The sequence below is a fragment of the Pipistrellus kuhlii genome, unplaced genomic scaffold, assembly GCF_014108245.1.
Source record: "Pipistrellus kuhlii isolate mPipKuh1 unplaced genomic scaffold, mPipKuh1.p scaffold_m20_p_10, whole genome shotgun sequence".
Classification (NCBI taxonomy): Eukaryota; Metazoa; Chordata; class Mammalia; order Chiroptera; family Vespertilionidae; genus Pipistrellus; species Pipistrellus kuhlii.
The window spans coordinates 14,965,838-14,990,071 of NW_023425405.1; the positions used below are offsets into that span (position 1 = coordinate 14,965,838).

At 37.6% G+C, this 24,234-nt stretch overlaps 1 protein-coding gene across 2 annotated transcripts in view; it reads left to right on the forward strand.

Annotated features, from left to right (window-relative positions):
- The window catches only part of EXOC4 (exocyst complex component 4), a 674,653-nt gene that overhangs the window by 157,988 nt on the left and 492,431 nt on the right, over positions 1-24,234 (forward strand). The window lies entirely within an intron of this gene.

The following is a 24,234-nucleotide window of genomic DNA, read 5'->3' on the forward strand; positions in this document are numbered from 1 at the left end:
TGGCTGGCCAAAGGAGGTTTTAGCTCAAAGGAGCAAGGCAGATTCTGGATAAGAATGAGCATAATAGACTGGGGAGACCAGAAAGGAAGGAGTAAAGCAGAATGACAAGTAGAACCTAGAGGAATTTCCTGTGTCAGAGTGTGCCTGAGAGTACCTTCGTATAGGGGGTACTTTGGTCACAGATGCGAAAAGGAGGAAATCTTTAAAATCTGATCGATTGTGGGTAGTTTATTCTTTTTCTGTTAATTTTATTAAATTGTGCTCTCTCCATATGCCTCTATTTGGGCACACATTTTGTTAGTTGGAGAGCAATACTTATTATTGAGGACTACTTTGTACCAGATAATGTTTTCCATGTTGTTCACAGCAATGAACAACATAGACAGAGTCCTTTTCCCCATGGATTGTGTAAGCTAGTGGGGGAATGGAGATAATAAACACATATGTACATCCAAAGATAATTTTCTTCCTGATGAGTTTCTTTGGAAAATATAAAACAGGGAACAACACAGCAGGGTGTGATTTGTTCTCACGGTGTCTTCTACAAGCTACAGTGGACAGCAAGCTCTCTTTGAAGAGATGACAACTTGAGTTGAGTCCTGATGATAAGAAAGAGAAGGCCACATTAAGATTTGGAGCAGGGAGAGGAGAACTGGGGCTGGTGTTTGGCCATATGAAGTCTGTGGTGCCTGCAAGGCAGATGCTGAGCTGGCAGGTAGGCATATGCTTCTGGGTGCTCAGGAGAAAGCCCAGACTGATAGGTGAGTGGTCTTATCAGACAGATTATATCTAAAGTCATAGGCTGAATGCATCTCAAACTTACACTTTTTGGGGGGTGGCTGGGTGATGGGGCTCTTTTTGACCATGTCTATTTGCCTAGAGAGAAACTGCATATAAAATTCTTATTTTAAACAGAACAGGCTTTTTTTAAAGTAGGTAGAACTTTATGGACATGAATATTATTTTGTATGTGTATATATTTTTTTCATGTTTCTGTATTATAGGTACCTAGTATACTGGTTGCTAAATTCCTCCTACCATGAACTTGGTTCTAAAAGACAGCATTTCTCAAAGTTTTCAACTTATATCTTGACAAATTGAAAATTTTATAACCTCATTATAGAATGTACTGAAGTGTGCATATGCAGTCATAGGTTTCTGATCTTCAGATTTATGAGTCCTGGAAATACCTCAGTAAATATTGTGTTTGAAAAGGATTGCTGGAACATGTGTGAAGTGCTTTACAGTTAACACACATCTGAGGTTCCAAAAGCCAGTGATGGGGGAAGGTTGGGGTGTTCTTGACTTTACAATTGTGTAGAATAAGACTTAGGAATTCCAAGTAACCTGTACAGGATAACACAAGCAACCCTCCAGGTGATACTATGTGCAGTGGTGGAGGTGGGATGCACTGCTTTATACAAACCAGATTATCAGGAGCTTTGTTGATATCAGGTATGTTATTTCCTTAACTCTGAGAGATTACCGAACCAACCATGGACACTTTCTTTCTTTACTTTTTTCTTTCTAATTTATTTATTGATTGAGGTATCACATATTTGTCCTCATCCCCCCATTCCCATCCCAAGCCCCTCCGCACGTATGCCCCCACCCCCCTGTTGTTCGTGACCACTGGCTAAGCCCATATGCAAGTAGGATACTTTCTAATGATGCTGGTAAGGAAGCCTTTCTTGTCTTTCCAGTAAAGCCCTTACTCTTTTCTTATTTTAGATTTTTAAAATTCATTTGAAGAGAGAGAGAGAGAGAGAGAGAGAGAGAGGAAACATTGGTTGGCTACCTCTTGCATGCCCACTATTGGGAATTGAGCTGCAACCCGGACATGTGCCCTGACTGGGATCAAATCTGCAACCTTTTGGAGAATGAAATGATGTCCAACCAACTGAGTCACAACAGCCAGGGGGATCTTACTTTTATTGTACTCCTTTCCTGTCTGGTTGTGAGTTTGAAAGCATCACACAGACTTCCTCTGGCATCGCCATTCTCTCTGCCTGTTCCTGAGACCAGGGAAGCTGGATGAACCCTTTTCTTCCCTCAGCCCAATACAGTTACAACCAAAAATGGGCAATGCAGCTCTTTTCTCATTTAAAAGGGGATTTTGTTCAGTTTTGTACTTTTTGCTTCATTCTTTGTGCTGTGAACTTCTCTCTGGTGATTTGATCGTGCTTCTCATGCAGGTGTGTCTGTAAAATGAATATGGCTTCTCCAGCTGGCTCACTGTTAGCCTGTGAGTACACGCCTGCTTCCAGCTCCACTGGAATAGTGCTGCTCAAGGCGTGGCCTCAAGCAGCACCAGCGTGTTCTACATTATTGTCCTCAAGGAAGTACGGAGAGAAATTGAGCTTGAGCATTTAGAAACTCAGAGTGATTGGACAAAGTAATCTTATGTCTGTTGGATTGAAGAGTAAAATAAAACTGAAGCTTTGATTTTTTTCTTTTTTTAATTTTAAAATATTATTCTATTTGTATTTTATAAGAAGAGCAAAACCAACCCCTTCTTATTAATAATTTAGAGCCGTGGTCTAGATTTTAGAACCCAGCAGGGACTGGGAGGGTTAAAAATCACCCCTACTTTTTTCAGAGGTGTAGTGATAAGATTCCTGATTTGGGATTATTTTGAGGATGTAGACTAACAAAACTGTCAAGTGGTGAACTTCAATGTACAATATAACATTGTAGATGTGTTTCTGACACTTTAATTGCCACCTGTCCCCCTTGGGCTGCAGCTACATTTCCATATGTTTATTTCACCTTTGAAGACACGGGGGCACTTTGGCAGGTGTAGTATTGGATTTTTAACCATGAGTCAAGAACAAAGTGGAAAAATCGTTTTCGGTTTGCTTTGGCAGCTCATGTTTCAGTTTTTAAGTGAGTCTGGCCAAATCAACCAAGCATTTCATCATTTTTTTATATTCAGATGTCTTTTGGCTCTGCACTGTTATGCTCTAGAAGACATATCATTTCTAACACATGTGGAAATATGGAAACAGCAATGTTGATCCTTTTCTCTTACACATTGTTTTAGGCAATGAGAGGCATTTGCTCGCTCTTCCCCAAACTAGACTATATAAACCTTATAAGAAGAGATTGGTTCATTTACTGTTCTTCCTGTAAAGTCTGCTGTGAAATTTCCCTTCTCCTCTTTTTCTTATTTCCTACTGGAAGAATAAGACATGCACATTACAGAAAATTTGGGAGATAGAGGAAAATAGGAGAGTGAACTTTTCCATGTTCCCAGATCTAGAAATACGTAGCTTTTGTTCACATTTTAGTGGATTTCCTTCTCCAAATTTTTGCTTCATTAAGATTATACAGTTTTCATCAAATTGGCAAGAGAAAATTCTAGACCCTTAACTTAAATATGGCATTTTATTCTGCTTATAATTGTAATTACATGGTCCTTATAGACATGTTTAGAAAGTAGAGAAAACTTATAATGTATAAAATTTAAAAATCATCCAGAATCCAACATTCCAGGGATTATTTTTAATTTGTACTTATATGTATTTACTTTTGATTGTTTTAAAAGTGTAGTTGAGTTTATATGCTGAGTATTTGTAAGCATACCTAATACAGCCATAATCATGGGATCTAGATGAGAGAAGAGTTCATTTAAAAAACTAATGGTAATATTGTATGTCAACTGTAATTTAAAAATAAAAATATTAAAAAAAAGGATGATTCAGAATGAGTGTCAAAGATGTAAAAATTAATTTCTCAAGTTTCCAGGCAAAACAGAAAAGAGATGATTATGTTGCTCTATATATACTGTTCCCTTTTAGATAGAAAAATACACTTTATTTTTAGTAATTCTTCTGAAGTATTATCCCAAGTGTGTTTGAAATAGTTGAACCACTATTGGTGAGTAGTTGAAAGGAGGATACTGCTATTTTCTTGAGTGTCCATTTAAAATATTTAGACTGTGGGTCAAAATAAATGACTGTAGATGGAGAGGAATGGCACAAGTCAAAGAAGCCTTTACTGGTTACTTATTTTATGAACTCTCTCAAAATTATGTTTTCTGAGCTTTTAATTTATTTTTAAAATATTTATCTTTATTGTTGAAGGTATTATATTTGTCCCCTCTGTTTGTTTATTTTCTTCCCTCATTGACACCCTCCTCCCTGCACCTTGTCTGTGTCCATGGCCTATGCATATATCCATATAAGTTCTTGGGTTAATCTCTCCAACCTGCCCCCCCACCCCCCTGCAACACACACACACACACCCATACCTTCCCTCTGATATTTATCAGTCTGTTCCATGGTTTTAGGTCTCTGGGTCTGTTTTGTTCATCAGTTTATTATGTAAATTAGATTTCACATGTGAATTGAGGTCATGTGATACCTTTCCCTGACTGGCTTATTTCACTTAGCATAATACTCTCCAGGTCCAGCCATACTCTTGCAAATGCTGACTTCTTTCTCTTTTACTGATCTATAGTATCCCATAGTGCCGAAACCGATTTGGCTCAGTGGATAGAGCATCGGCCTGAGGACTGAAAGGTCCCAGGTTCGATTCTGGTCAAGGGCATGTACCTTGGTTGTGGGCACATCCCCAGTAGGGGGTGTACAAGAGGCAGCTGATTAATATTTCTCTCTCATCGATGTTTCTAACTATCCCTCTCTCTTCCTCTCTGTAAAAAAAAATCAATAAAATATATTAAAAAATAAAAAAATGTAGTATCCCATAGTGTAAATGTACAGTTTTTTTTTATTTTTTTATTTTTTTATCAATTCATCTACTGATGGGCACTTGGGCACTTTCCAAATCTTAGCTATTGTAAATTTCACTGCTATGAATATATGTTTTTTGAACTTTTTAAAATGTGAGCATATTTTTTTTTGACACATACTTTTTTCTTAAAAACCTATAGACAGTATTCCATAGTCTTCTACCATATAGTGTTTCAGAAAGTATTAAGCTAACCTCATTTTTGTTCTTTATGTATGTTCCTTATTCTGCCTATATTTTTATTTGCACTGCAGATTGAATTTAACTAGATAAGAATCATTTCATTGTCACCCCTACCTTCCAATGTGGTAACTGCTTTTTGTTTTACTCATGGCATTTCCCCCCCCCCCCCCCCCCCCCCGAAAGCAAGAAAATATACTTCAGGTGTATAAATATATTTCTTAAAAAGAAATGTTACTTTAATTCTTGAATTAAGTACCCTGTTCTCAAATTTTCACATCATCTGTTCTCAACCTTTTCAATCTTCACTGTTTGGAGATCTGATTTGTTTTTTTGCACCTCTGATTTTATATTATGGAATATAAATTATTAACCTGTGGCATTTACTGCATCTTTCTCTTCTGTTATAGCATTTTTATTTTCCTTGCAATTCTTAGCATCTTTCTTTTGTCCATTTTTAATCTTATCCTGGTATCTTTTTCTTTCTGCCCATTTTCTCTTTAAAGATTTTTTTTATTATTTCAGGAAGCCAGGTGTCTTGTATGTTACTGAAGTTGCCAGAATTTATTGAAATTTTCTTCATTCTAGTTTCTTGAAATTTCCTTCTTCCTTGCCTTCTCCCCTCCCCCCCCCCTCTTGATTCATTCTTAAATGAGAGGAAGGTCACCTAGCCCCAAGGTTTGCTGACTGTTAGAATTTGAAGATGCCTCTTAGCCTATTATTTTGGCATTTGGGTGCTAATGAAATAATTTTCTGAGTTTTACTACTGGAAATCAATTGCATGTGTACATCTGCCAGCTCAGTTCCTAGTTTTCCTATAATTCAAATCTACAATATTTCCTTGAGATGGAATCTTCAACCTCCATTTCTACCTGACTCCCTGATAATACAGAATAGATGGCATATTAAAATAAACACAAATGCATCTTCCATGGTTATTTTTGTCCTTATCTATGGTCTTTTACATAAAAGGATTCTATTTGTCAGAGCTCCATTGCCAGCCTCTCCACCTTGTTAGCAAACTGTTTAATTTGATATGCTGTTTCAATAGAGGCAGGAACAGCAGTGCTTGTGTGTGTTGGGTGAGCAGAGAGCCAGCTGCCTCTCAGGTCAGCATCTGTGTAATAGTGGGCGGTTACATACTTTGGTTTGGTTTAGGGCAGTGGTCGGCAAACTGGCTTGCGAGCCACATGTGGCTCTTTGGCCCCTTGAGTGTGGCTCTTCCAAAAAATACCCTGGCCTGGGCGAGTCTGTTTTGAAGAAGTGGCATTAGAAGAAGTTTAAGTTTAAAAAATTTGGCTCTCAAAAAAAATTTCAATCGTTGTACTGTTGATATTTGGCTCGGTTGACTAATGAGTTTGCTGACCACTGGTTTAGGGCATGCAGACAATGGGAGAATGGGAAAGGCTTTTTGTACCTACTTCCAAGTAAGCAGACACTTTCCTTCCATTGGTACAGCCCTGAAACCATAAGTGTAAACCAAAACGTATAGATTTTTAACGCTGTCCCATCAACCTTGTATTTAGTGGAAATTCTTTAAAGATTCTGGGGTGGTTGTGTGTGGGTACAGAGTTCCAGCATTGTGAGTTATCTTGTGTCCTCTTTTTCACTCATCAGAATTTTAGTGGGTCTATGGCAGAGATTGTGTGGGATACTACTAGCCAAATACCATCTTAACATTTTAACTCGGAAGTCTGTGACATTTCTCATTTCTACTCATAGACTTCCTATTGACTTGTTACTTAGGGCAAGTTTAGCTTTTAAGCTTATTTTCTTTAGCTTTAAATGGTATTTTAAATGTTTATGCTTAACAGAAATTACTATAAATATTTATCCAGGTCATTTATTAACACTTCATTTATTCATGTAAGATAACATTTTCTTTCTTGCATTGCTGACCAAATGAATTATTCTTTCATTCATCTGATAAATTCATAGTATTTAAGATTTTTTAATTTCTGTTTGTATATTGGGTTTACCCTTGTCCACAGGCATATTTTATTTAAAAACCTTGAGTCAGTAAAAAGTTACAGAAATTTTTAAAAAATATATATTTCGTTGATTTTTTACAGAGAGGAAGAGAGAGGGATAGAGATTTAGAAACATCGATGAGAGAGAATCATCGATCAGCTGCCTCCTGCATACACCCCACTGGAGATGTGCCCGCAACCAAGGTACATGCCCTTGACCAGAATCGAACTTGGGACCCTTCAGTCCGCAGGCCGACGCTCTATCCACTGAGCCAAACTGGTTTTGGCAGTTACAGGGATTTTATTTAGGGATTTGAGGTGCTGGTGACCCATCAATGACCTACCACCGTGTTAGGGAAAAAAATGAATGTCCCCAGTTCTGAGATTTCTTCAGTGGGGTCTTCAGCACTATGCTAGTGTAGTGTATTGATAGGGTCGACCTGCTCAGCTGTAGCTAATGGGTGTGTTGGAAAGACATCAATGATTTTGAGTTGAGAAGACATAGCTGTATACTAGGGTGATTCCAGAGAGACCTGGTACCTTGCTTTTACTTTTTTTTTTATTTATTTTTTTAAGTTACTTATGGCAAAAACATCAAATAAACCATCTTAACCATTTAAGTGTACAATTTAATAGTGTTGCTTTTAACCTTTTTCTTCTCAGGAGAAATGAGGGTCTGATAATTAGTCCAATATACTATGATTTGTTAAACAGCCAAGCTTTTTTCCACGAAGCATATGGGAAACAAAGACAAAAAGAAAAAAGCAGAGAGGAGGGAAGAGGAATAAAACTTAGATTAGATGTAATTGCCCCATAGCAGCAATATTAGTGAATCTCTCATTTCCTTGATTTAAAATACTAAGAAATATAAGATTAGGAGAAAATGAAAAAAGATCCTTAAAGTGTATATCTATTATAAAACAACTATTGGTACCTATTTTTAAAGACATGTAATTATTTCAGATGTGCAAATTTGAGAAAATGTGTACTTCAGAATCTAAGAAATATGGGGACGTGTCCTGTGTAGCTATGAGAGGCAGTAACTGTGTCTGAGGAGAAAGCTGGTGACAAAAGAGATGGAACATTGCCCCACGCACAGACACAGCGAGGGGTCAAGCACCATCCTCACAGCCCACCCACTTTCCGCTCTGCCCATCCGCATGTCCACAATAGCTAATGCCAATCAATTCTAGATAATAGGGTTTGTTCCCGCATGAAAGTTATTTTTAAGTAGGTTGTTTTGGTTCTCCACCATTATGGGTTGTTGACAGTAACTGACAATCTAACAAATGTACACGGTGGATACACATTCTTAGTAATAATGACAAGATAGCCAGCAGAATGTTACGTATGCAAGCTACTAACCTTTGTGTTCGCTCTGAACAAATGAGCAGTATACGGACATGTGAAATATATGTCTGTTTAAAACGGTGTCACGTGAGGTTAGTTGTTCAGTTCTCTAATCCACTTGTATTTTTCTCCGTATGAAAAGGACCTGACAGTGGCATCGCCAGTTGTTCATCAGTCTCCTTCCCATTGTGTAGAGTCTGCGTGTGTCCATCCTCTGTCAGCCTGTGAGTTTATCAGACACAGACATGGATTAGATTGCTACCTTTTCTGGGAGGAGAATAAACCATAAATATGAACGAGGCTTTATAAGAGCCTAACATAAATCACTAAGAAAAATCTGTAGTAGACTGTAAGAATATAAAAACCATTGTGAACTATAAATAACACAGCAGGGTTTATAGAAATCATTTTCTATGAAAGCAGAAATATATTTCTTCTTCGTGCAATAAGGTTCAGTGGTTTTAATAATGTTGGTTGACCAGATTCTACATGGAATATAGTAGAATAAAGTTCCATAATAAGAATTCTTGGTGGTAATTGATAACACGGAACCCTGATGCTTACTTGCTATTGGAGATTGCATTTGCTTTGTATTGATATCAGGGCATTGTCAACAGAAATATTTACCTTTTCTCTTAGATAATAGCATATAGATTTCTGACCCTTTAAAAATTAAAAATATGTACTGAAATTTCAAACATTATATTTTTACTTAATTTAAAAGTAATTTCTCTGAAGTTGTTGATTAACTTTTGTGCTATTTTTTTATAATGCATCCAGAGAATTACATATTTTTTTCCTATTGTGTCTATTTTAAGAAGATTTTCTAAGGAAAACCAATCATAAACATATATGTTGGTAATTTTTAAACATATATTAAGAAGAATATATTTTCTATACTAAAAGTATCATCTCTTGGTTAATTTGCTGTCTTAGCAAACAAGGTATTCTTTGCTTTAGAAAGTTTCCTTTATAATATGTAACTCTTAAACAGTTAAGGATAACACATTAAATGTTAAATGTACAACTTTACTTTGAAAGCAGGATGGTTTTCTTTCCAAGTTCATTTTCACCTCATTGGAATTGAGCAATCTCTATGGATAATGAAGGACACAAAGAAAAGCTGAAAATGATGCTTATTCTTAGGTGCTTACTAGTTGAGATCAAACTAATATTATTTTAACCAGCTCTGACAATTCAAGACAATATATGTTTAAATTCTAAATTGTGTGGTTCATGGTACTTTTAAATGTCAATTTAAAGAAAACTAGAGGCAGGCTGCTATTATATTTTTACACCTATTCACACATAACTGGACTGAAACATTCTAAATATTCAGTTTCCAAATAGATTAGATGTTTCCTTTACTTCATTCCTAAAAGGAAATCTATTCTATCCTGAAACAACTGTTATGTTTATGTATTATGTTTTTAATTATTTCTCTAACACTACCTTTATTTTGTTAGAGGATTTGCTTTGGTTCGTTGTTAGGCTGAAGGTCACAAAACATAAATTCCTTCCCTGCTAAGAAAAGAGCATTTTCTAAGGTGACAATACATGATTATAATGTGGTAGAGTTATTATCTTGCCAACTTTCTACTTCTCTCTGACAAACCTCAGAAATAAATACTACATCTGGATTCCTATCATAGATTTTAGTTAAAGTATCATGACTGACATTTGAGGGGGAAAAAGTCATTGTTTTCTACAGTTACCTGTAGGACCTTTGACTATGGAGAGTTCTAGGTTTTTCTAAAAGCTGTTTCGGAGTTGATGAATCTGAAAATTCATGTCATGTGAAGTACTAGTAGTATATGTACCAGGTTGAACTAGTGAGTATCCAAGTGGAAAATGTTCACTGCACTTTTAAAACTACATGTATAATAAGTATAATTGGTGTTCCATAGATTTGTGGGTTTTCATTTACTGCTATTTTGATTTAAAAATTATTATCTACCCAGGGTCCTAGTGATGTTTCAAGCAGCAAAAGAGGCAGAATCCCTAAAACATATGCAGTGCAACTGTTTTCCTCTCCATGATGTCCCAAATCATAAACTTACATTATCTATAAATATTATTAATGTTCATTATTATCTATTAATTTTAGAATTATTGATTATAATAGCTTTGCCCTCTAAGAATATAAATTATAATAAATTGTGCAAGCAGTCTGTTTCCTCCCACATTGGGCTAAACCAGAATGTCTTTGTTTGCCTTGCTGCTTTCAGTCTAGTTGTGTTCTGCCTTTATCCATGGAAGCTATTATTTACTGGAAACCTGAATTTCAGTTGAAAGTAAATATAAAGGAAATGGAAGCAATTATATCCCAGCCTATACATTGTTATTAACGATTCTAATTTCTGCTAGTGGGTTATTGTATCTGAATCCTGGAATCACTGTATTTCATCAAGTCAGTACTTATATGGGTAACTAAATTTTAGAGGGATCAACCTTAGGCTAGAAAATGTTCAGGTAATGGCTTCATGGATCCAGAAGAAAGAATAGCTGTACCAAGGCCAACAAAATAGATGCTCATTACTATGTCTTCCCTGCATGAAAGTACATCACTATCAGCAATGATAAGTCTATGGCCTTCTTATCGTAATTTACATTCACAGGAACATGTAATTGAACACTCTCAGGAGAAGGAACTTCAGATGGAGCTACTTGGAGATTGGGAATGCTAGTTAACAGAAAACTAGATTCTGTATTGTCTAATCTGGCGGTCACCAACTGATGGTCCACGGATCACTGCTGGTCTGTAAGGTCTGAAATGTTGGCAACCACTGGTAATCAGTGTCTCATGTGTGAGAAAACTGAGGAGATGTGGATTGAGCTCCATAAGTGGCTCTTAATGGTGCAGATGGTCTCTTGTGCTTGTGGGTAGACCTGCCTCCCTGCTGCTGGAGCAGGTGCCACCGGCATGCAGCTGGGCATCACAGAGCCCAGGACCAAGGACAGATTAGTGAGTTGGAGAACTGGGTCACTCCACATAGCAGCAGTGAGGTACTTAGGTAGGAAGCATTTGTAAATATTTTCTAAACTAATAAAGGAAATTACAGAAAACAAGCCAGAGAGTCTATGGAGAACAGAGATACGAGCCAAGTCAGCAGCTGGAGTCTCTGCTGTGCTGCACCTTGAGATAGAATACATTCGATGACATTTGTTTTCAGCATTGTTTGTCTTAGCCAGCAGAGGTTCAAAGGAAGCAACTCCATGAGCTCCCTCAGGGCCTAGGTTGTTCTGTGTAGCTGTGTGCTCCGTGCCCAAAACAGTGCTTTCCACTCAGGGCTTGCAGAATGAACAGAAACACCATTGGAAAGTTGATATTTGTGCAGGGCTTGAAAGGTGGTTGGATTTGATTGGCAGAGGGAAATGGGGCAGTGTTCAAATTAGTGGGACTCTGAATAAAGGCACATGTGTTGGCTTGATTCTGAGACATACTTGTTTGATTTTGTAGCATGCAAGATAGAGGCCTGTGGTGAGTATTGTGGTGGTATTGATTAATAGGAGGCTGTTTTTGTTTGTTTTTGATATATATCTTGTAAGCCTCACACTGGGGATTGAGCCAACAACCCAGTCATGTGCCCTGATTGGAAATCAAACCATCATTAGTTCCTGGTTCATAGGATGTCACCTAACCACTGTCCACTCTAGTCAGGCATTAAGAGGATGTTTTGAAGACCAATTCTGGGGGATTTTGTGTTTGTCTTTATGGACCCCTGTCCTGATCACCTTTTTGGGTAAACCCACTTCAAAAGAACAAGGCACTAATGAGGCCAGCCTTACGGAGTTTATCTGCATTCCAACCGTTTACTTAGCTGCACACATACAGTAGACTTAGTGTAATCTTTGGGGAAATACAGAGGAGAATGAGATGCTTTCCCGCTGGGAAATTCTGTTCCCAGACTAATCTCAGCATCCCTGACCCACGGCCTTGCTGCATGCTGATGGTCACAGGCAGCAGAAAGAAGCATGTGTGGTGGCTCAGTCACCCATCTTCCTCCAGCTTAGGGCTCGCCGTGCTGAGTTGGACGACCACTTCACTTTCTCAATCAGATTGCTCAGTGAAGCCTCCTTGATACTTGCTGGACTGAACCAAATGTAAAACTGGAGCTTTATCCTCAGGAGGAGGAAGCCCCTTCTCGTTTCCAGTTGGTATAGCCCAGTGGTTGGCAAACTCATTAGTCAACAGAGCCAAATATCAACAGTACAACGATTGAAATTTCTTTTGAGAGCCAATTTTTTTAAACTTAAACTTTTTCCAATAACACTTCTTCAAAATAGACTCGCCCAGGCCATGGCATTTTGTGGAAGGGCCACACTCGAGGGACCGAAGAGCCTCATGTGTCTCGCTAGCCGCAGTTTGCCGACCACGGGTATAGCCCATTGTCATCCAGCCCTTGAGAGGCAATTGCAGAGGCTGCTAAAAGGACCTCATAAATGTATTATAGCTGAGGCGTTTTCAAAAGGAACCATTTAAAAATTCGTCTCTTGCCCGCTTACTTTCATTTTTTACCTTAAGTTGGCTAACCATTTTATTGTACTACTTTTTCACCTACAGGTTTCTGTAAAACTCACAAGCTTTGCTCTGCTCTGTAGCTGAGTTGAATCCCAGTAGTACAATTACTGGAAGTGATTTAACAGCAGCGGCGGCTGTAGCTCTGGCAGTAACACAGGAGCCTGTGCTTCTCTTGTAAAGTTCGCTGTAGCTACTTCGCATTGAACGAACGCTAAACTTTCTCAGACTTTTACAAGGAACGAAAGAAAGGTGAATTAGTATCATCAGAGACAAAAGCGGAAAAACGGTAGGGTTACGGAAGGAGTTTTTTCCTCCCACGTGTGTATATTGAGCTTAAAGAAGAATTATTTACTTTTACTGGCTAGATAATACACTCCAAATACTTTTTGAATCTGAGTTGTGCTGCTATTTTGTGCACAGCACTTCACAGCCATTCATCTCAGTCATTATTGTGCTCAGCAGTTGTACCGAGCGCCTCTTGAGCTGGAGAATCTGAGATTGAGCATTAAAGCCGGGACGAGGACCTGACTCTGGGGTTTGGGATCCGTCGTTTATCCTGTTGCAGAAAACAAACACTCGCCAATTTTGTGAAGTGCACTCCAAAGACACGGTTTTGCTTTTTCGCTGTGATGACACCGTAATTGATCAAATATATTCTTTCAAAGAATTAGAAATTCGCATCGGAGGTGGAGGAGATGTCATGTGCATTTGTCAACATGTCACTCCAGGGACACAGGTGCAGCGGATTTATGGAGGAAGCTCCTCGCGTTCCTCCCGAGCCACATAAATATGAAGCAGACTTGATTGAAGACGTGTGGCTTTCGATTACTCCTCGGATGGAGAGCAATTACGGGCTGTCTGTGGCAGGTTCGCCTGAAGCACAGGCAGGGGCCGCGGCGGAGGGACACCTGAGACATTTTTGGAGACCTGCAGCTGTTGCTGCAGACAGGAATGCTAAGGCGCTGCTTCTCTGGCAGAGTGAATGCTGCACATTTTTACTCAAGTGCATGATTAACTCTGATATTTGAAAATAGAGCTTCATGTAAAAATAAGCATGGCGCTTCTGCATTTTTAATTAAGATGTTTAGTTCCTGTCAAGGCTGATAGAGGTTTTTTTTCCCCCCCTGTGAAGGGCAATATATTCTCAACTTCTGAAACTTTAGAAACCTGTACTTAACCTTTAATCGTCATTCCATTTACATGGAAATCTGATTAGCAACTTTTAAAGTTCATGAGCTCCTGGTAATTGCAATTAAGACCTTTTTGGAGTTTCTTATGAAGAGCTGGCATTTAAAGAGGGCAAGGGCCTGGCTACTGTCGCAGTCTTCTCCATAGCAGGATGCCTCAGGCAATTAGCAGAGAACAAGAGGTACCTGGATTGTACTGTATCGCTCCCGAGTTAACATGGTTGGTATTTAAATAGCATGCTGTCTTTCTCTCTTCTATGACTGGCTTTATGTTAGGAGCTTGTTACTGAGGGGTAGGACTGGGACAGGGATACTAACTAGGCAGAGAGTGGCAGTTTTCATAACTAGTGGACTTTGGCTCAGTTTCCTCTCCCTCTCATGTTCTGAAGTCATGTTTACAAACAGTCCCTCTCACATCCTGCCATGCTGCCTTGTATCACATCTCTCTATTGGACTACATTTTTTTTTTTTTTTTAAAGTTAAAATGAAAAGATGTAGAATTTAGAAAGATAAATGGTTTAGGTATACAACTTCTTTCTAAACTCAGGCGTTTCAGCTGCTCAGACATTGGTCTTGGGTCATGGGGACAGGAAAGAAGAGTTAAATGTGTTGGAACAGGTTAGTTTAGGTTGTCAATAATTAACAAATTGTGGTGCGTTGTATGGCAAATGGGACCATACAAAGCCCAAAGAATCCCATTGGACCATATGCTGCCAATCTGGCAGGTTTTTTTTTTCTTCCCTACTTGCTGGTAGACTCAGGCTCTCTGATAGGGGCAGATAGCACATTTCTTAGGTACTTTGCGCAGCACACTGCTTATTAGTATTTAGGGGAATGATGAGAGAAAATAATGACACAAAGTATCAACAAAGACAACTCAGTAGACTCTCCTATATAATAAAAGCCCAATAACCGAATGGTGGAATGACCAAAATGACTGGTTGACCAGTTTCTATGACACACACTGACCACCAGGGGAAGAGGATCAACACAGGAGCTGCCCCCTGGTGGTCAGTGCCACTGACCAGGATGAGTGACACTCACAGTGGGCTGATCCCCACAGGCCATGCCCTCCATCAGCGCACGAATCCCTTGCAATCTAGCATTACATATAATAGTACTACGGTATTAAAGAATACTTGAATCTTTACATGTTTCTGTACTGCTTGAAATATGAGCATATATTGCTTTTAAATAAAACATCAAAATAAAACAAAGAGAAGTAAAGTTAAGTAGAAAAACCAATCTAAAATAATTAAATTGGATGACAGAAATATCAAGAAGTAGTGTTCCAGTTTTGGACCCTGGAGTTTCTATATTTACTATAAATGAACTTAAACCAGAAGTTCAGTTAATTTGGTTAGCCTTTCAAATTATGGGCTAACCTCAAGTGAGTAAATGAATGAAATAATTGAATTGCATGGTTTGAATCAACACACAAAATAGAGTATAACAATCACAGACCTATTATAGATTTGAGTTTCTTTCTTTATATTTTTGTAACAAAACTGATAAAATAGGATTACTTCTTGTTTAACCAGGCTGTCACAGGTATTCTTCATCAGGTTAGTATCTTACTCAAGGGAGATACATATATACATATTTAGTCACCTTGAGACAGAATACATTTGTTTATGTTATAGTCAAAATCATGTAGATGTGAAAGTTGACAAAGTCTAAAAAGAGTGATATTAAGTTTCTGCCTCAGTTATAAATTATTTCAGTTAAGGTACTTCAATGTGAGAAGCATTTGTGGTAAAACAGAGAGGTGTTGGACAAAGTGCCTTCTTGTCAAGCCATGTTGGAGTTCAAGAGATAAATACAGGAAAAGGTAAATATACAGTGGCGTGTGACTAATTGCCAAATCCAGCCAATCACCTGTGGGTCTGCAGGAATTTAAAGGGTGACTTTACACAGCTTGGTCAGAGTAGGTTTTGTGCATGTGTTAGGATCTTCACTGGTTTTTTAAGAAAGGCGAGGATTTAGGCACGTGGGAAGAACTTTCTGGAGAGGAATGACACGCATGTGTTCCTAACAGCGAGTACCTTAGCATATACATGACTCACACCGAAGAGGGTAAGATGCGATTGGATAGACTGAGACCTGATTCTGAAGAGCCTCCATGGGTTCAGTGAGGAGCTTCTCTGTGGGTCCTCACAGAGATGAGCCCTTTGTCTTGTGTCCTTTGTATCCAGTGCCTCCAAACCCTTTGCTCCCAGTCTTTCCAGCTTGCCCCACAAATCCTAGTGAGAGTGTACTTGCCACGGAACCTGGCACTCAGCAGGTACAAAATGAACGTTATTTGGACCTGAATCTGCATTTGTTATTCCTACTGATTCCATTGTGTATGAATTACGAGCAAAGCGTGTTTTTGTGGGCATAGTGTTCACAGATTGCACATAACCGAAATGAAGAAGTCTTTAGTAACTGAACTGCTAATTGAAATCTGGGTTGTAGTCACTTCATTGACTAAACTGTCTTTAGAGAGCAATTTGGGTCTTTTCCAAGATGCATTAACTCTTTCAGGTCATTAGGGTAGCACTTATCTCATTGGAGCAGAAATTTAATAAATGGTATTCCTGCATTGTGAGTAAATTAATGGAGCTCTGAAAGCTTCGACTTTCACCCTGGGTGCTGTGTTCTACTCCGAGGACTCACGGGTGAATGTAGAACAGCAATGAGCAACCGCCCTTCAGAGCGTTTTACTGTCAGTCTCGGTAAACCTACTAGGGAGCAACTACTTTGTTCAAGATACTGTGATCGATGTTAACAGATACAAGAAAAAGCATGGCCTGTACTGAGAGGCAGGAGAGAAGGCAAATAACGACAGGTAAAGTCCTCAAGCAATAGACTGTGTGTGGGTTTGAGTGAGAGTGAAGTATCATGGTTAACAGTTAAGATAGATGGTAGGGACCGTGACTTGACCACACAGTGTGATCATTCAAGTTTATTCTTGCCATATTTATATGTGCAAACTACATACATACACATATTTATATGAACAAATATAGGTATATACACATTTATACATGTAATAGTGAAATATGAGATCGATTAATCAAGTATTTTTTACAATTTTTACATATATGTGCTTTCTTCCCTTTGCTTATGTAACATATTAATTATTAAAGTCTGGTGTTGATCTAAAATGAATATGTTAAAGATGTGAGAACCAGAAAATACATAAATTTTGGTTATATGGTCACTGGTTGTCTGATAGTCTCACTTCGTGTGTCAGCCTACTGATGGGATGTTCAACTCCAGACGGTAAAGAGGATAAGGAAGGTCTGTCCTACCCAGCAACATTTTTACACATTTATGTATTTTTCGAAGATAAAGACTATTAGTTGTCATCATAGGAGAAAGGTTAAGTGACATAAAAAACTCAGCCTGCATGGCTTGGTAGTTGAGTGTCCATCCATGAACCAGGAAGAAGGTAATGGTTCACTTCCCAGTCAGAGCACATGCCCAGGTTGCAGGTTCAATCCCCAGTGTGGGGCGTGCAGGAGGCAGCTGATCAATGATTCTTTCTTATCATTGATATTTCTATCCCTCTCTCCTACACCTCTCTTTTCTTCTTGCTGAAATCAATAAAACATATTTTTACAAAAACACCTATTGCAGAAGGAACTTGCAAGAGAAGAAGATAGATCACCTCCAAGAGAAGATAAAACTTCCCACTGTAACACCTGCCTCTGCTTCCTCATGCCTGGGTTTGGCATTGCCTCTGGGCATGATGACTCTGATCTGTAACATCTGAATGGAGTATATGTTTGTTAAAATTAGTTCAGTTTTACTTAAATTCACTTTCATGATTTCATTCCCCTATTTATGATGATAGATGAAACAGATCATTACAAGCTTGGGGGTGGGGAGAACAAACTCAGACATGACCAAAATCCTTGGGACGTACTTAGGGAATAGGAAATAATGTAGTTTAGTTAAATGATAGTTATTTGAAAACAACAAGTAGGAAGGAAGGCCTCAGAAGGCAACTAACTGGAGCTGTGGAAAGCGCTAAATAATAGGATATATAGAGGTTTATTTTGCTGGCAAGGAGAAAGCCATTGAAGGTTTTGTGCAGAAGAATGATGACATTGAACTCTGTGTTAGTGAGTTTGATCTGGTAACTGGTTTATCAGGAGGAGTGCAGGGTGGCCAGCTGAGGTGAAAAGCAGACACCTGGGCAGGCAGTTGCAGTAAAACCCTGGAGCTTTGGGAGATTTGGGAATCATGTGAAATGTTCTGATAACTAAAATGGAAGAGAATAAGAGCAAGAAATACTATATGTAATACTGTAAACAAAAATTTTAAAAAATATTAATTATTCAAATTGTTGGGAAGGAAAATATGGCAATTAAACTCACTGATGTGGAAGAAAGCCTTACAGAGGTTAGAGAATGAGTACTAGCCTGGATTTAGTGATTGAGGCCTTTATTATAGAGAGGAGGAGAGGGAGGAGAGGAATGACAGCAGTGAGGAGATGATAAGATATATCAATAATTTCATTTATTTACCTAATAACACTTATAAAGTACTTAGTATGTTCCAAGTGATGTTCCGAGTGATTTACAGCACTAACTCATTTTATCCCAACAATATGGGATAGGTATTACTATTATTCCTGTTTTAAAGATGTGGAAACCAAGGTTCTAAGGCACAAAGAAGTAATGTATTAGTTCCTTGGCTTCTGGGATACATTAAACAAACACACCAACAGAGCCGCATCCACATAGATAATAATGTCCTGTTTTGTGGTAAGCATTTCCTATGTGTTATTTATTTTAATTTTCATAGTGATTTTATGCAATAGATGAGGGAAGTAAGGCTTTATGAGATTAGGTAACTTGCCAAGGTCACACAGTTTATAAGTGGTAGAACCAATTCCTCGCACAGACTTTTTCTGCATGTCAGTATTGCCCTTTCATTTTTTAGTTCTGAAGTGGGCATATATATCTTTATTTTAAAGTAATTCTCCAAGTGATTTTTATGTGTAGACCAATATTTCTAGAATTTTAGCACAAACAAAAGGCAGTGATATATAGGGAGGGGCAACAGTAGGCTTACAGTTGTTTGGGGCAAAAGTAGGTTTACAGTTGTTTGTATGGAAAGTAATATAATTAATAAATATTGCAAGAATAAACTCTGCTTCACACACTCACAACTGTAAACCTACTTTTTCCCCATCCTGTATTTGTTGGGAAGAGATAAAATATTGCGGTCAGAAAGAAGTCATAGTGGGAGACTTTAGAGATGGAGTATTTCCAAAGGAGGAAGAATGTGAAAGTATCATAGAGGATTATAAATAATTATTATGAACAAATTTTATGCCAACCAATTAGATAGCATATGAAATGGACAAATTCCTAGAAAAACACCAACTACCAAACCTAATTCAAGATATAGAAAATCTGAATTTTCCTATAAGAAATAAGTAATGTAAAAAAATTTCCTACACATATGTCACCCATACAAATGTCTATTAAACATTATGGAAGAAATAATATCAATGCTTTGCAGACTTTCATAAATTAGAGATGAGGATATACTTTCCATTCTCTGAGGTCAGCGTTACCCTGATAAAAAAAAATGAGCTAGCATAGGAAACAATAAAGGTGGAATAATCTTGAATACAATATTATAAAATTGAATTCATCAACATATAAACTGTATTATGTATTATTGTTAAGTGGGATTTGTAAAAACAATCAGTTAACATACTAAACATATTACTAGAATAAAGGACCAGACTCAATCATCTCAATACACGGGAAAGCACTGGACACCCATTGATGATTAAAGAACAAACACAAAAGCCTTCAGCAAACTAGTACTGGAAAGGAACTTTCTCTATGAAAAGACTGTGAAAAACCTGAAGCTAACATTATAAGGGGACTTTTTGAAGTGTTAGAACTGTTCTAAAATAATTGTGGTGATGGTTACCCAACTGTATATATTGACTTAAAAATTGTCAAACTGTACACTACACAAGGTGCATCTTATGCTATGTAAATTATACCTCAACACAGCTGTGGGAGGGGTTTGGGATGGGAATTGGGGGGATGAGGACAATTATGTGATACCATAATCAATAAAGTTAAAAAAATATTATGGGATAAAATCAAATTACAAATACTCAAATATCCTTCAGAGGCCATGCAGACATACAGTTAACTGTGCTAATGGAAGTTAATTAAGGTATAAATCATGGAAAACTCATCAACATTATTCCCTTTTTCATAATTGTGTATTTGAGGGCACACATGAATATGAGCATTGTGTGCTTCACAAGAGTATACTTCAAACTAAATGTATTATTGTTTCTCTCAAACCGTTTTTCCTGCAACCTGATTATTGCTCCTATAACCACAATTTTTTAATCTTTCAAATGTGCAGTCCTCTGTGTGTGTGTGTGTGTGTGTGTGTGTGTGTGTGTGTGTGTAAATTTTAAAAAGTTTTGGGGAGGGTGAGAGTAAGGGGGAGAGAGCAACCAAAGGACTTGTATACATGCATATAAGCCTAAACAATGGACATAGAAGGTGAGGGCATGAATAGGGGTGTGGGGGACAATAGGGTAGTAAGGACACATATGTAATACCTTAATCAATAAAGAAAAATAAACCAAAAAAACCCCAACAACAATAAATCAAAAACAAAGCAAAAATAAAATAAAACATTTATTAGGATGACATCGGTTAATAAACTTATATAGATTTTAGGTGTACAATTCTATAATCAATGTGTGATCTTTTAGCCACTTTTTATTTCTTCTCCTATTTCCTTCATAGAATAATTGGTTAATTTTTAAAAATATTTTTTCTCTGCATTGACTCTCAAATGTGTCCTGTAATGTACAATCTTATTAACACTACTTTAGTTTAAAATATTTTTTTCTTGAACTGTCTTGGTAAGATTTTCTCTTCTTGTCCCTCTCCCTTTATATTATAATATTTCCTTAATCATTTATTTTATAAAAAATCACATTGCCTTCTGATCTATTATTTTATAATGGTGTCATCCCTTGGCCTGGCCTATGCCCTCTCAGAATCCAGGACCCCTCTGGGGATGTCAGAGTCAGTTTGGGCCTGATCCTCACAGGCCAGGCCAAGGGACCCCACCGGTGCATGAATTCATGCGCTGGGCCTCTAGTACGCATATGAGTTCTTTGGTTAATCTCTTCCTACCTTTCCCCTCCCCCCTTCTCTCTGAGATTCATCAGTCTGTTCCATGTTTCCATGCCTGTGCAATGTGCATCTGCTCCCTGGTGGTCAGTGCATGTCATAGTTACCAGCTGAATGGTTGAATGGTCTCTTAGGCATATATATATATATATATATATATATATATATATATATATATATGGACACTGGCAGATAAATAATGTTCTTTATTTAAAGAATATTTACCAACATTTGACTTACTATTCAAAACCCGTTGTTGACTTGTCATTTTGTGTTTTACTTTATCACTTGAGCCTGGTGTTGAAGGGCCTGATGCATTCTTCCATTTTTTGCCTTCCCTTGTTTACCTCTCAGGCTTCATTGTTACGTCCCCTGAGCTATTTGCTGTTCACTAGAGATACCCTGAATTTCCCTAGCACTACTTATTTGTTCTGTTCCTTCTGTCTTTTTTTTCCTGGTCGTTTGCTCCTTTTCAGATTATATGTATGTCCTATAGTGTCATTACCTTGTACCATGTTTTTTGTTCTATTGGAAGCAATCTTGCCCTTTCGCAGATGCTCACAGCAGTTTCTTTGTCCTGATGCTTACTTCCTTTTCTGCACTGGAGTCATTCATGGGTGTCTTCACTACTAGATAAACCCTTAGGGGGAAGGATGAACTGTATGATTTGTCTTTTAATTCACTTAATTTTTAAAATTTACATATAGTAAAATTCACCTTTTTTATATTAGGGTAGGGTTTTTCTGAGTCTTGCTTGTGTATCTATCACAATACCTTGCATACTTTATGCATTGCTTAAATATATGTTAAATTTGGAATAAGTGAAAGCTTTCTTTTGAAAGCTATAAGAACTGTGTTTTCTCTTTTAAAAACTCTGCTGTGGAGGAAGTGGGGCATTATTGGTAAGGGATTAGATACAGGACCAGAAAGTACATGTACTCTTGGAATTTGGGGTTTGTCTTACTTAGAACACGAGTGAGGACTATTCACAAAACTATCCTGTTAGTGGTTTTAATTATACAATTGCCATTGATAATGAGTGAAATTAAGCAGGCAGCCATTCTATTTTCAAAATTATTGTTTATTTTTCTTCTGTGGAATATTTTAGTCCTTATTCAATGGGGAAATGAGAGCTACATTCAAAAAATAACTTTTTCTGTGTTTCCCTCACCCCTTTTGTCATTAATGTTTTATTCACTAGCAAGTCTGGGGGGAGGGAAATCCAACAGTTTTTAATAATTTAAAAATATTTTTATATTGTTTCAGTCTCTATTGTAATGTTTTCTGGGATCAGGGTGGTAGATTAAAGGCTTTATTTCACTGATTTTGCTTCTTATTCTTGTCTTGACTTCTCTTCTCAAACTCTGGACATCCTGGGATCCCTGTCCCTATGCCTTGTCTCCTCTGTCCAGTGACACGTGGTTTCTGCTTGGGTCCCACCCTGCTCCAGGGAGATGGGAGGTGCTGTCGGGAAAAGCCAGGGGAACTTGCCTGGGCGCTGCCTTTCTAGGACCAAAGCCACCCGTTTCTGTTTAATTTGATTCATCTCTAGACACATCACATTTTAACTTTTTTTTAACATGTTTCTTCAGCTTTTAAAATTATTATCAGTATGAAGGTTAGCTCATTGGAAGCTACTTTGCTGTGCCTGGAACAGAACTCCTAGGCATCTGCATTTTAATGAGCAAATTAATAAAAATTATAGTATTTCATTCAATTTAATTCAAGACATTTTGCCCAAAACGTTGAGTTTTATTTCATATTGGGGGCTCAAGGTGATTTTTTCACTGTATTGCTCCAAACATAAAAAGAAATCTAATTTTCAGATTCATCAAGGGGAATGAATGCAGGGTAGCTTTGCTGTGAATCATTGAACATTTGAAGTAGTTCAGGAGAATTGGTATCCACTGCTATTATCATGAGATATCAGTGTTCTGTAAAAACAGTGTATGTGATATACATGTCATTAGATGCATATTGGTTTTTATTCACTTATCCATAGTTACCTTAATGAAGAAACAAGAACCTACTCAAGTTATCCTACTGAAAATGACAGTGTATTAAAGGCTCTGAGGCTATATTGTAGAACCAAAGGGCAGAGAATCTAAGACCTTATCAGCAACTGCTTTTGAGACACGTAAAGAAAGCTCTGGAAAACAAATTGCAACCTTTAAGTCTCTCTCCTGTGCATCTCCTGTTTCTCTCTCTCTTTGGTCATCTAATTCATTATTTATTCTCTCTGTGCAGATTGGCTTTCTTTGATTTTCCATCCATATAGAAAGGTAGTTGCCCCAAAGAATTTATATCTCCTCACCTACATTGACCAGGAGAAACTGTGTCCTCCTAATAAGGGCCTGGGAAAGTGAATCTGATTGGCTATTGAGGGTTGGTGGACCCCCTGGTGGAATAGGGTCTGGCCAAGAGCCAGGGTAAACGTATGGCTACTAGAGTCCACTGTGTGGTTGGGGACCAGTTCTTAGACAATGAGAGGATTTTGTAAGCTGGGAAGTTACTATAAGGAATCAATCACATTAAATACCTAGAAGGATCAGGGTGTTTCATTGAGTAGCTACCTGGATAAACAGAGATGCTAAGGACAGGCAATGTGTTCATTTTAAACCTATAATATCCATATTTAGTTTTAGAAGACTGTGTGAGTATAGCCATAAGCACCCACAGGCAATGTGTTCAAGAGTATTAAATGGTAAATGACAAATTTATTCAGAGTGATGCTAGCAATTTATATCAAGTTATAAATCTCAAAATCTTGGCCCTGCTTTATACATCTTTGTATTTTAGACTAGCATCTTAGCAACTACTAATTAAATATTATAGTGGAGGAGATGCCAACCACCCAAATTTGTATGTTTTTAAGAATTATATATTTTTTTGCTTCAACCAGAGAACTATCTAACATATCAGGTACTCAAAAAAAAAAAAAATGTAGTGAATCATGATCTCCCTGGGATATATAGAATTTCAGATGCTTTCCAACCATGTTTTCACAACTTCTATCTTTGGTTTGACAAATTAATGCCTTTTAAGTTAAACTTAAAAACACCCATAAACTTTGACTTTTCTTTTTTGAACTC